This window comes from Mauremys reevesii, linkage group 3 (genome assembly GCF_016161935.1).
Source record: "Mauremys reevesii isolate NIE-2019 linkage group 3, ASM1616193v1, whole genome shotgun sequence".
NCBI classification, from domain to species: domain Eukaryota; kingdom Metazoa; phylum Chordata; order Testudines; family Geoemydidae; genus Mauremys; species Mauremys reevesii.
In genome coordinates this window covers 356,400-370,848 of record NC_052625.1, presented here as the reverse complement: position 1 = coordinate 370,848, position 14,449 = coordinate 356,400, and the positions used below count along the sequence as shown (strand labels likewise).

General features: G+C 45.7%; 1 protein-coding gene across 7 annotated transcripts in view; it reads left to right on the top strand.

The window, feature by feature from the left end:
* The window catches only part of SLC8A1 (solute carrier family 8 member A1), a 314,624-nt gene that overhangs the window by 220,945 nt on the left and 79,230 nt on the right, over nucleotides 1-14,449 (top strand). The gene's annotated exons all lie outside the window — the stretch shown is intronic.

Sequence of the window (14,449 nt, the reverse complement as noted above, 5' to 3'; positions counted from 1 at the left end):
CATTCTTTGGTGAACCAGAATGTACATGCCAGAATCGTTCCTGTGACACCCCCCCCCTTCCCAGTTGTCATTGAGGGGTTCTTGGGTCACAGAAGTGGACGAGAGGGAGACAGAGTCATAGTCTCCTCATGTGTGCTTTAAGTATTGTTGTTATAGTCTAATAATGGAAGGTGGTGGGCTGCTTCATGGAAAGCAGTAGTGAATGCCAACATTCTGACTTCACTGAGATGAAGGATCTTTTATTTGGAGAAAACATTGGCATTTCTCGCTTGTAATATATGTAGCCGCTAAAATGAATTCTGCACATGCAATATTGATGTTTCTCCCTGAATTTGTGGACAATGTGCTGATTTTGAGCAGTGCATTGTGTGTTTTGGTTTTCATGGATTTCAGCCTAATCCTCCTGAAATTTTTCTTTTCATATGTTAAGCCAGTTTACAAAGTAGAAATAGTTGTTGGGCTCATTGGGAATGACAGGTTTGGTGTCTTGCACAAATGGTGCTGTGTGTGATATAATTGTTTGCATTTAATGGAGACAGTATGAACTAGTAGGGCACCCCATTGTGATTACATTGGGCAGTGGTTTGCACATTTTCAGTGCAAAGTACCTTGCACTTGGAAAAGCTAACTTGCTTACATAGCTCACTTACATAAGGGATGACATGGAAACCAGTCTGCATTACTGACAAGTGCCCAGGAGGTAATTGGACTTGGAAGTATAAAATAGACTAATTGGTGGTTCAATCTCTATTCAGAACTATTGTTTTTTTAAGTTAAGGGTCAATCTCTCTGCTGGTGGAACTCCATTGACTTCAGTGGAGTTACACCAGCTAAGGGTTGGACCGCAAAACCCTGAAGTTGCTATAATCAGAGATTGTATGTATGTTTTATTGAGAAGAGGTCAAACTTTGTGTAAGCTCACTTAGGGATGTGGCGGTTCCAGGGCCCAAGATGAGAGGATCCCCTTTACAGCTGCCTGGACCCCTGCCCACCAGGCATGGCCCTGGCATGGGTAGAGACTGCTGTCCTTTTTAAATCCCCTTCTGCTTATTTTGGTGACTCAGACCTAATTAACTCCTCCTAATTCTTGTTTTACCAAAAGCAGAGCCTCCTTCATCTTCAGGGGTGTGTGTATATATAGGAAGCATGTGCAGCTCTCAGATAGTCAGCAAACCCCAATAATATGGTAGTTACATTTTCATTACATAAGGTTTAATTAAAAAAATGAGACCACATAAAGATAATCCAAGAAATAAAATAAATCATCTGCTTGGCTGTTGGCTCGACAGCTGTGAGGCTGGGTTAAGCATCATGAAAGAGCAAGATGTCGTAGTTACATGGGAAAGCGAGGGTAGCAGTTGCCTTCCATGTCTGCACCTTTCTCTCTCCCCCAATTCCTGATTGGCTGACCTCTGCTCATCCATCATGCCTGTGGTTTCCTTCCTGGCAGAGACAGGCTCTGACATGTAGAAGCCCAGCTCTCTGGACTTCCTGAGAGGCCGCAGTCCCAACTGCGTCGCTTTAGCATACATCAGTCTGTGGCTGATTCAAACTGGTTTTCCTTAGCTCCTCTCACTGTACAGAACCAGGTGGTTTCTTCCTATAGGATCGTCATTACACGTTTCAAGTGGATAAAAATATACACCCTGACTTAGGTTCTCAGAAGTGACCAGTGATTTTGGAATTCACAAACAGCTTAAAGTGTACTGAGTCGCAGAGGGGAGGGCCCTGGTACTTCTGAAAATCACTCTCTTTTAAGGTGCTTCTGTTTGGGCTACCAAAAACTAAATCACCCAAAATCAGCAGTCACTTTTGAAAATCTTGGCCGGTATAACTCCACCAAAGCACTAACTAATATATTCAAATCTAGTAAGGCAAGGATGTGGTTTTCCTACCAAATATTTAAAAATATGATACATAGAAACGATTTTTGACTCATTCTTCCTTTCCTGACCTGAGCACGTCAGCATAGAATATTAACTATCCTGCTCTAACGGTGGCTGGGCCATAAACAGGAGATTCCTGCAGCCCTGGCTAACCGAGTTTTTTAGCTCGGGCAATATAGGCTCATTCTTCGCGAAATTGTAGTTTCAATCTTGGTTGCTGACTAGCCACCTCGGGGGCACAACATTATAACAACAATGGCTGTTACATTGTGTCCTGAATTAGGGACTGATGCTGCAAAACTGAATCATCCTCAACTCCTACTGAAGTGTCAAAAGAAGCATTTAAAGATTCCTTGAACTCTGAACACCTGTTTTTAGGCTATATTACTCCAATCCACTCCAAAACTGAAAGTAAAATTCTGACTTGGCCCCACATCTAACCTACCCGTTTTGAAACTGCACTAACTTTTAAGAGGGTTTCTGGAGTGAGGGAACCAAATTCAGTTTATGATGGAAACTCAATGGCAGCCTTAACTGTGGATCAGCTGCCACCATTCCAGAACAAACTGATTTTAGGCCTTCTTTACACTCCCGATTCCTGACATTTAGCAATAGGGTTGTTTTTCAGATGGTGGCTCCTGCTGTGTGGTTTGTTCAGCTTTAACTTGGCAAACGTTGCTAAATAATTTACAAGCTTCCATAAATTTCCCCTCTTGGCTCTTGCTCATTAAAATGCATCTTGAGAGTGATGACATCATTTCAATACTGGAATGATTCCTCATGTTTGAGAAGTGTTGTCATGACAACCATAGCAGGTGCATGTAAAGAGAGTAAGCTTGCATTTATCTGAAAGGTTACAGCAATTATTACTATAAAGGTAAATCTTATTACAAATAACGGCAGAGTGCATATTTAGTTGCTTAGAGGAGCAAACTGGTTTCCAAAAGGAATTGTATGAGTTCACATTTTCTCTCTCAGGGAAGTATATGTAAGAAAGAGGAAAAGGAAGCATGGTTTGAATTTGATCCCTAAACTTAATACACCAAGTTTCTGCAGTGAACACTGATGTTGTCTTCATCTTAAATACGGGCAAAGGTCATAGAGGCTGAATAATGTATTGCCAACAAAGGTACCTTTGCCTCATGCCAGCAGCCTAGCCACTTAAATCGGTATGGTGTGTTGCATCTTTCTAGCCTGTGCACAGCTCTGTATTATGGAAGAAGGTGGCTGCAGTCTGCTCTGTTATGAGATATTAAATACAGCACTTAGTATGGTGACTGGCTGCCATGCAACCTGTGCATGGTTACTGAGCACTCAGACAAAAATAAAATCACTCAGTGTTGCCAACGCAGGATTTTATTGTGAGTGTTGTTGTATTTGATGTTTTACTTAAAGCCTCAGTTGCTGGCATCATGTGCTTGCAATGGAATCTCAGTTTCCAATTAAAAAACAAAACTGTAAGTTTCCTTGAAAAGAGGAGCTGATTGGCTCAGTCGCTGTGGTGCTCATGAGTATGCAGGTACCATTCTGCTGGGGAAAGGTCTGAGCAAACATAACGAATGTCCCCAGTATATTCAGCTATAAAATAGGTGTTAATAGCGAAATGGTATTCACAATGTGATTAAACTGTAATCAGAAGGAAATCTCTGCTACCACTGTTCTAAGATGGTGCTTATTCCCATACTCACACGAAACAGGATGTACAATCCCTCTAAGCCAGCCTCCTGGTCCAGCACCGCCATCCTCCAGATTTCTGCGCAGCCCCTAGGAAAGCTGGAACACAATAGAGCTGAGCCTGGTGCCTGTATTCAAGGGACAGCACACCCCGTTACACCAGTCCTGGCTTCCAGGCACAAAAGCATCTTTTCACGCCCCTGGAGTCACCTTGGCATGGAGCAGGAATACCAGAGTGGGTATGTCATTTGGGGATCTTCCTCGTTAAACCCCACTCCCTGATGGAATGATTGGGATGAAATCTCACTGTGATTTCCACCCTGGAGCTGACTCGTGTGGGTTTTCCTGCAGAAGAGAGTCATCAGGCCCTGAGAGAGGTCAGTAGCCACATATGGAGTTACTGCAGAGTAATGCTTAGGAAAATGTTACGGTAACAACCCCCTCGCTGCAGAAGGAACAGTGTACTGACCGTAGCACTGCCCTGGTATCATGTGATGTGTGTCATCATGTGTCAGCTCCAGAAAACAAACCCTCCAGCACAAAATAGAAAGAGGAAGATGCACAGAGCAGAACTCCAGTTATTATTCACTAGACTAGCTGTCCCGTATTCCCTGGTGCGCTACGCTGAGAATGTTTTCCCCTAGTGTTAAATAGAGGGAATCTTTCAAGGCACCATGTGAAAGTCGTCTAGCTGTCAGACTCCCTGCCCTGTGCAGGTCTGTGAAAACTGGGGCAAAATCTTGAAAACAGTATGTAATAAAATAGTATTTTTTAAATACTTTCTCCATTACCTAATAAATAACCAAACTAAGCAAGTCAGCAAAATACCAAGGGAAAACTCTACAACCCAGAATGCAGGTAAAATGCAGGTAAATGTTTAAGATCTAGTCACTGCAGTGTGTTTTCTTTGAATAATTAATATTAAAATACTACCACTCCTTTTATAAGTTTGAAAAATGTAAGAGTACATCTCGTTTGACCTTTAGAGTGGCTTAGGGTGCAGCATGCATCTCACAAATAGGTACTTAGACAGCAGTAGATAAATCAGGCATGTTCAACCTCCAGGCAGTGCTCAACCATACGCAATCTGCCTTCAGCTCGGCAGAGCCACATGGCAGAAAACAAAACAATTACAAAGAGCTTCAAGCATGTTCTCAGCACTGTCATGTTGATATTTTCCAGACCAGCTACAAAATGGGATAAAATAGGAGGCATGGGGTTGTATTTCCAAAAGCACCTACGTGATATGGGAGCCCCCATCCCATTTGACTGAGGTCTGGCCTACACGGATTTATAGTGTTACCAGTATACACATGTTGGTTAGGCTAGTGGCGATTTCCTCCCAGCATAGTTACACTGGTAAAAGCCCTGTGTAGACACAGTTATAGTGGTAAAAAGGTGCCTTGTACCAGTAACTCAGTTCATTTCCTGACCCAGAATGAGCAATACTAGCCCTTGTCTAAATTACTGTGGTAAGTCGACCTAAATTACGCCACTCCAGCTATGTGAATAATGTAGCTGGAGTTGACATAGCTTAGGTCGACTTACCGCAGTGTCTTCACTGCGCTGCGTTGATGGAAGACACTCTCTGGTCAATTTAGCCGGTCTTGACTATGCCCGCTAAATTGACCCCTGCTGCATCGATCGCAGCAGTAAGTGTAGACATGGCCCTAGTGTAAGTCCTTTTGTATCGGTATAACTGCCTCTGCAATAGGGGCATTGTACCACCTCAACTCTGCTGGGATAAAGCAGCAGAACTTGTAAGTGTAGACAAGCCCTTTGGCACTCAGGCCCAGATCCTCAAAGGTATTTAGGTGCCTAACTCCCATTGAAATCAAGGGGAACTCTATCCTTGAAGATCAGGACCTTAAGAGCCTGAATCTTATTGAAAATCAGGGGTCCTAGGCTCCTATATGCCTCTGTCACTACTGAAAATGGGGTTTAGGCTCCTACATCACTTAGGCGCTTTTGAACATTTTACCCTAGCTCTGATGGGGAAGGAAGGGTAGAGAGTCCCCTGCACTCTGGTCAGACAGTCCCCTGCACTCTGGTCAGACAGTCCCCTGCACTCTGGTCAGACAGTCCCCTGGTTGGTTGTTGAACCACAGAACTCTGAGAGGATAATCCAGAGAGAAATTCATTGGACCACAGAAAAGCACTGGTTAGGGCAGGCTGCTTCATGCTACAATTGTAGAAGCCCCACAAAGCAGCATTTTTGCTACAGCCCATCCCAGTGAATTGGGCTTAATACAAAAGAAATGGAGCAGCATTCCAGTTGGCATCTGACAACACTTTACAGGGCAATGCCAGTTTCCAAAAAGCACGGCCATGCAGTGACAGGCCTGGCAAAATGGGCTCCATCAGTCTGACAGGAGTGGTGGTGAGAGCAGGGGCGGCTCTAGGCACCAGCAAAACAAGCTGGTGCCTAGGGCGGCAAAATCTAGGGGGCGTCCCCTGCCGCCGGGGAGGGCGGGAGTCTGGGCCGGCGGACCTGCCGCCGTCATGGCTGTGGCAGGTCGACCGGAGCCCGGGACGAGTGGACCTGCCGCAGGCATGACTGCGGAGGGGGCGCTCGTCCCGCGGCTCGGCTGGACCTCCCGCAGGCATGACTGCGGCAGGTCCACTCGTCCCGGGCTCCGGTCGACCTGCCGCAGCGGGAGCTCAACCGGAGCCGCGGGAAAAAGGGACCCGCCGCAGGACCGGGGAAGGGCGGCGCAGCGCACCGCGCTGCTTGGGGCAGCGTGATTTCTAGAGCCGCCCCTGGGTGAGAGGCAGGTGGGAGAGGAAGGGATCAGAGGGAAATGTTCTACAGTGTCATCTTGCATTCGGAAAGAGCCATTTGTTCCTTGAGGGACCCTGCACAAACTTCATTACATGGGAGCAAACTAAACTCTGAGTTCTTTCCTCCCAGTGCAGGCACTGAAATGCAAGGGTGTAAGCAAAGGCAACATTGGCATCCACCTGCAGCTGGCTGTGAAAATTAGATGAAAACCATTTTCTGTTGAAAAATGTCCATCAAAATGTTTTTGCAAACAGCTCTCCAGCCCCACCCCACTACCCCTCTCCTAGCACTAGCTGACTACCACAAGAGGAAGGATGGCCCAGTGCTTAGATCACTACCCTGGGACTCAGGTTCAATTCCCTGCTGTGCCATTGGGTAAGTCACTCTTTGCCCCAGTTCCCCCTCTGTAAAATGGAGGCCTTAGCACTGCCCTCCCTCTCCGGGGCATTGTGAAGATAAATGCATCAGTGATTGTAACTCGATGCTTGGATACTGTAGTAATGGGGCCCATAGAGAGATACTATCCAGTGTGCATACAGCAGTGCTTGCAAGTAGCAATAGAAGTAGTATCAGTCTGCAGTGAACAATCTGACATGGATTTGTGATTATTTATGAGTGTTCAGTTAACCTCCCCTATCCCAAGCTATCACAATATTCAGCCACTCCAACATACTAATCCCCCTTCTATCACACTCCCTCTCAGGGCACTCATCAGAGAACAACACATCCCCCTGTTTTGACTCTGACCTTCTCACTTGTCATTAAGTTATTTAATAAAGTCAACTATAGGCCTGATTCAACAAATGTAGGCACATGCCTAACTGTAAGGTACCAGCAGTCCCACTGGCTTCAGTGGAACTATTCACAAGCTTCAAGTTAGGCATGTGCTCAGATACCTTGCAGAACTGGGTTCCAAATCTCAAACGCAGTGTTAACATCACTATGCACATCTGCCAGACGAAGGATGCAGAGTTGATCACACACTCTACGTTACTTATATAGAAGTTTGAGGTTTCTCTGTTTACATTATGAGTCTCCACAAAGCACATCAGCTATGCAATATTTCTGCACTGAGTACACATGTGTTGTTCAGATGTTTGTATGCACAGTTCCATGTCTGTTCATACTGTCACATAATGAAGTAACAAGCTCCTCTGTCCTGCTCCAGAGTTCCTCAGCCAGTTTTCATTCATTTTTCAAGTAGATCTGTTAATTAGTTTGTGAGTTCATCATTTTTAAGTGGCCCCTTTAAGAATACTTTTCAGTGAGTCTGACTTCTTTGGATCTTTCTCTTAGGTACGTCCCTGGCCCCCATTACCACCTTGCAGTCCTTGAGGTATGTATTTATCCTTGTCACGCCCCTGGGAGCAGGGCAGTGCTGCTATCCCCATTGTAGAGAGGAGGAACCGAGACAGTGACTTGCCCCAGGCCACGCTAGCAAAGTCTATGGTATAGCAATAGGCTACTACAGATTCTGGACACCCTGTCAGAGTTTCCAACATGCGGGACAGTTGTGGTACTTCCCAGCTCGTGAACAATACTAGAGTTACCTTTGTATGTTCCTGTTTGGTGGGATGGGGGAGGTTAACTGAACAAATATAAATAAGCAAAGCAATGTCAGACTGTTCACTGCAGTCTGATACTTCCATTACCACGTGCAAGTACAGCTGTACACACACTGAGTAGATGTACACGCGCTAGCTCTGCTCCAGCTAGCGCTTAAAAACAGCAGTGTTGCCATGATGGCGTGGACAGTAGCTCAGTCTAGTCATCTGAGTACGTACCTAGCCCAAATCGCCAGCCCATGCTGCTGTGGCCACACTGCTATTTTTAGTGCACTGGCTTGAGCAGAACACGTCTCCCTGAGCTGAGAACTTGTGGCTGCTGTGCAGGCAGGGCCTTGAAGAGGACAAAGTCACCCTGAAAACACAGTGAGGAGAATGGTGCCAGGGAAGGGAGCGAGGCTCATAGGTGCATGGGACAGGATCAGACCCAAGGTAGTCTACTTCAGTGTCTCTCTGACACTGGCCAGTGCCAGATGCTTCAAAGGAAGGTGCAAAGACCCTGCAGGTCTGAGCCCCATGGAGAGCTGATCCTAATTGTCTTTTAGCCTTGAAGGATGAGGTCTTCTGTCCCTCCCATATTTTGGTTCAAGTCGCAGTGCCTGCTGGCCTAAGGAAGCAGTGTTCTGGAACCTCATAGGGCTGATGGGGAATTTTTCCCTCTAGTTTTGTCTGATTTTTCCTGTTATTGCCTTTTAGTTGGTTGTGAATGAGTTTTTACAATATTTGTTCTATCCAAAAAGAGAAGCTCTAATAAGTTCCTCACCATATTGGGGATACTCCGGGCAGTTCATGCCCACCCCATCTTCCTCCATCTATTGCCAATCCCTGATTCACCAGGAAACAGTAGCAACATAGTTACAGTTGAGTCATTAAACTACAAAAAGCATTCTAAAAAATCACAGCACATAGGTACCAGTGCATCATTTCAATTAACCAACGCAGTCTGAGTCCTAATGGAAATCAAGGGCCCTATCCTCATCTGGTGAAAATCGGTGTCACTCCACTGAAATTCCATAGACAATCGGCATTGCAGTCAGTGGAGTTGACACTGCTTTACACAAGCAAAAGATCTATCCCTCTTGATAAGGAGAGAGTAAATCCAAGGTTGACCATACTTCAAATCCATGGAGACTTCACTCTGAAAGTGAGAGTGGGTGTTCATGTTCCTGTGAGATGATGATATATAGCGTATCACAGCTTTGGCTTACTGCGGCTGTAAGTGTCTCTCCTGTCTGGGAGAGACGGCTAGTTAATAGAGAGAGCAGGATTGAAAGCCTCATCCATGGGTACAGCAAGAATCTCATGATTCTGACACATTGATCCAAGGATTTGTTGCAGGCCCAACTGTCCTTGCCCGACACCAATCAAGCCTTGTTCAGGTCAGAGGGAAAGGAGACAAAGTGTTTGGAGCTGAGGAGTGAATACCAAGGAGATGGATTTCGCTGAGCTGGCTTGGCTGATCCGCATTAACAGTGTAAATGCTTTAGAGAGAGGCAGCCGGGTTGGATCAATAGTAAACACATGGCTCCTGGTCCATCGCCAATGTTTGGGGTCCAGTTTTCAGGCTAAGTTGGTGCACCCAGCTCCATGCAGAGATGTTTCAGTTGCATTTAAATGCTTGAACTGATGTTTCAGGAGCTGGTTTAGAGGTCTAAAGGCAGAAGTGAGCTCCCTCATGGACGTGCCCGGAGGTGAAAACTGGGCTCTTTGTGTGATGGGGCCTGACTCAGAGCCCATTGACATGAGTGGCAAAACCCACATTGACCTCAGTGAGCTTTGGATCAGGCTCATAAGGAATCTTGTGTAAGAGAGAGAGGAACAACGTCCTTTTAGTCTCTTCTTTGTTTTTTGAGGGTAAAATATCCAGCCATTCCCTCCCATTACATGCTCAAGTCTCTCCGATACCTGAGGGTAAGAAATTCTGCATCAGTAAATGCAGGTTAAGCCAAAGGTGAGAGAGGAGAACTCCCAAAGCATCTGTCACCCCAGGTGAATGCTCTGGGCCAGGTTCCAGGCAGCTTACTGCCATGTGCATTGGCCAAACAAGATTTCGGATTGCATGGTGCAGTGTGAATGCCTCGTTCTCTGATTTTCAGACCTCAGTTCTCTTTGCTCTGTAAAGGAGATTGAGACCACAGCTGGGTAATCTGTCCGGAATGTAATTAGAGGAAATCCTTTGTTGTTCAGACCATTTACCAGCATTACGACAATTAATTCTGGGACAAGGATTTCTCTTGGAAACAGAGACAGCAGGAACAGCTATATGGACTCTAGTATCAGAGGGGTAGCCGTGTTAGTCTGGTTCTGTAGAAGCAGCAAAGAATCCTGTGGCACCTTATAGACTAACAGACGTTTTGCAGCATGAGCTTTCGTGGGTGAATACCCACTTCTTCGAATGCAAGTAGTGGAAATTTCCAGGGGCAGGTTTATATATGCAAGCAAGCAGCAAGCTAGAGATAACGAGGTTAGTTCAATCAGGGAGGATGAGGCCCTGTTCTAGCAGTTGAGTGAAAACCAAGGGAGGAGAAACTGGTTCTGTAGTTGGCAAGCCATTCACAGTCTTTGTTTAATCCTGAGCTGATGGTGTCAAATTTGCAGATGAACTGGAGTTCACTTCAACCTCCCTGGTCACACAATAGCAGATCTTAAGGTGGCCATCCTGCAGCAAAAAAACTTCAGGACCAGACTTCAAAGAGAAACTGCTGGACTCTGTTGCTGGGTGACAGTCCAATATTTAATTTCTTCAGATCTCTCCTCCTGGGTATCTGGCCAAACAGAATCTCTTAGAGATGTTGGGATTGGTCAGTCCAGCCAGCTCTCCAGAGCCGCTCACATCCATTCTTACTCAAAGCAGCCAGGTCAGGCCATTGAACGTGGGCCAGCAGTTCTGGCATTGGAGAGTCAGGGAGAAGATCTGGGGCCTGTTCCCAGCTCTGCCACTGAGATGCCATGTGACCTCAGGTGGAACACTGCCCTCTCTGTCTTGGCTATGTAGATTGCACGCTCTTCAGAGAGCAGTGTGTCTTTCCATGTGTATGTATGGCAAAATGGGGTCCTGATTCTGCTGGGACTTCTCTAGCGTGTATTACACAGGAGGGGTCAGACTGGATTGTCACCATAGTCCCTTCTGGGCTTGGCATGTATAAATCTATGTAACTCTGCTATTAATAGAGCATATTTGGTTATTATTTGGACTGCAGTAGCACTGAGCAGCTCCAGCCCCATTGTGCTAGGCACTGCAAACATGACAAAAAGATGGTCCTTGCCCCATAGAGCTTGCGATCACAGGAATTCATGGTTCATAAAAGGTTTGAGGGATATTAGTTTTGAGTAGAGTTTTTCAGTTGAAGTCCTGTTAAATAAAATCTATTGCATTAATATAATATAGACTCTGGTTCCCTCTTCTGCTGCTTCTGGAGACATTCTTGGGACTAAAGAGATTCTGGGGGCTAAAATCTGTTCTCCAGACACTTGAACGTTTACTGTATCATAATTACAGCATCTCCCTTTTTATTCACCATGGCATAGCAGCAGCTTCAAGACACACAGGGATAGAATGCTTCTGACAGGTTCTTGTTAGAACGAACAGTCTTAGCTGGTATGACTTAGGGTGTTGGTAATGGGACATGGAGGCTTTCCCTGCTACCTTGCAGCCCCCAAGGCAATTGAGTGCAGACAGTTGTCAATGAGCTGTTACCAATGGCTTGTGTGGGATGAGTGTCTAGTGCACAACTATCTACAGTCTGAAATCCATCATGGCAATTGGCCTCTGATGAGCATTAGCAAACCAGAGACCCAGGACTGAGTGAGGCCGTAGGGAATGATCTGTCCTGTCAGCCCAGCGGTGCAGATCAGAATGTAGACAGGTCACGGCTCCCCAGCTCTCCTGGCTCTGACCACAGATTGTTAACACCAACAAGGAGAAATATGGACAGTGAACGGAGGAAAGAATCAACCACAAACAGCAAATGCCATTTCCCGTCCAGACCCTAGGTCCCTTCTGTGTCCCAAAGGTGCTGCCTCACTACCTGAGCTCCTTCAGGCACAGGACACACACACGGTGTGCTGCCATTAAATGTCTGGTTCTATGGCGAACAGTGGACAGCACACCATGTGTTCACCTTAAACCTCCAGACAGTCATGGAAACTGAGTAAATTCCCAAGAATCAAACATTTGTCTGAAAACAACTGGCCAGCAGAAGCCATTCTTCCAATAGCATTTTATGCCCTGACTACTTTGGCCAGCTCTAGTTTAAAGTTCTGAGCTTCATAACAATTTTTGATTTCTCTCAGCAAGAAGTTTCTAGCATTGGTTTGTTCCTGTAGAGTGGAGCTTGTGAACCATCTCTTTGAACACAGATATCTCGAGACCCAAGCCTGCAGTGAGCTCTGCACAGACAGATGTCTAACCCAGGAGGGCTTCTCAGGAGTGCTGGGACTCTGCCCACTCCAAGCTCCCTGCAGGATCAGGGTCTGGATCACCATCATCATTCACCTGCTTTGCTGCTATGTCCTGGTTTTCAGGTGACTGTCATTTTCAGGGGCACAGTCAGCTGTGAACATTATTTTCCACAGCTCATTAATCCAAAGAGTCTTTATAGGAAGTGCGGGTTATGCCACCACCTTCACTGAAATCACCCGACACATGCAAACTTTAAAAGCAAAAAGCAAATTTGAGAGATTTAATGTTCAGTTTCCATCACTGAGGTTTTCATTGATAACAGACGACAAATAAATCCAGATCCCAGATCCCACTACCATCCCTTGACAATAGGTGGCATCTCACTTGGTGAGTAGTTCAGCTGAAATGCAGAGTACAGTACTGCTTCTTGTGAGCATGTGTGGCAGAATCCAGAGCAAAGTGAAGGAGCGTATCTGGAAATAGGCTGTGCTGTATTTGGGAGTGTGAGGGGGTACTTTTCTTTTCATCTATGTCAGGAACGAACCCATTACAGAACCAAAATGATGGAAAATTAAAGAAGAAAGTAGATACCATATATGAAAATAAGCTGCTATTTTAGTGCATCGATTGACTTACATAGTTCTTGCAGCGTTGTTATTATTTGTATTGCAGTAGCACCTGGGAGCTCTACTCATGACCTAGGACCCCGCTGTGCTAGGTGCTGTACAAACACAGAACAAAGAGCTTGGACATTATAATCTAAGTAAATATTCTTGGCTCTTTGGTGTAGCAATTGGATCCTGTCATGCATGGACATGTAACTTGCCCAGGTGACTCCAAAACTCTATTTTGTAGCTGGACTCTGCATAGGAGAGAGGAGGGGGTCTCCACCCACAAGAGAAAGTCTATTTAAGCCCAGGGGAGACCCCTCCATTTTGTCTTCAGCTGGCTAAAGAGAGGGCCTCTCCACCCCCAAAGATACCTGAAAAAAACTGGAACGAAGGGCAGTGACTGCAAGGGGTGAGAGTGATTGCTGGACCCAGACTAGAAGGAGATTAGTCTGTCAAAGGAGGAAGCATTCTGGAACTGGTGAGGGTCTTATCTGTATTCAGTTTCTTACTGTATTAGACATAGACTTGCGTGTTCTATTTTATTTTACTTGGTAGTTCACTTTGTTCTGTCTGTTACTACTTGGAACCACTTCAATGGTACTTTCTGTATTTAATAAAATCACTTTTAACTTATTAATTAACTGAGTATGTGTTAAGACCTGGGTGGGTAAACAGCTGTGCATATCTCTCTATCAGTGTTACAAAGGGCAAACAATTTATAAGCTTTATACAGGGTAAAATAAATGTATTTGGGTTTAGACCCCACTGGTAGTTGGGCATCTGAGTGTTAAAGATAAGAACACTTCTGTAAGCTGCTTTCAGTCAAGCCTACAGCTATTAGGGGACGTGATTCAAACCTGGGTCTGGGTTTGCAGCAGGCTAGCAACTCTGCCCCAAACCAGGCAGGGCACTGACGTCCTAAGCTGACAGGGCAGGAAAGCAGGGGCAAAAGTGGTCTTGACACATCAGGTGGCAGCCCCCAGGGGGGTTCTGTGATCCAGCCCGTCACAGATGCAAATTCTGATATTTGCAGGGATCTGAATATCCTCACTTGGGCTCATCTCTGCCTTTGATCCTTCTCTACACAGTCCTGTTTTCTCATCTTTCCTCTTTCCATATAACTTGTGATTTATCAACATTTGCAGCTTCCTTAGAGAGGGAACCCAGGCTTAATGACTTCAATAACTCGCACAGGTAAAGGTAAGCATGGGCTTAAGGCTCTGCAAGATTGGAGTGCTAGTTTGCAAGGATAGCATTACAACCTGCCTGCAGCTTTATCTGAAGTAGCAGAGGTCTGTGGTACATTTTGGTATCTACAGTACATGTGTTTGCTATGTATTTTTGATTCACTTTCTATGGACCCTTGCTGGCAACTTATCCTGTGCAATAAAAGACCTGCAGCTGGTCTGCACTTGCGGAGCTATAAACCTGCAATGTCGACATTTGGGCTGGAGCGCAGGCTCTGGGACCCTCTCTCTTTGTGGGGTCTCAGGTTCCTGGCCCCAACCTCAGCCTGAACACCTCCACTG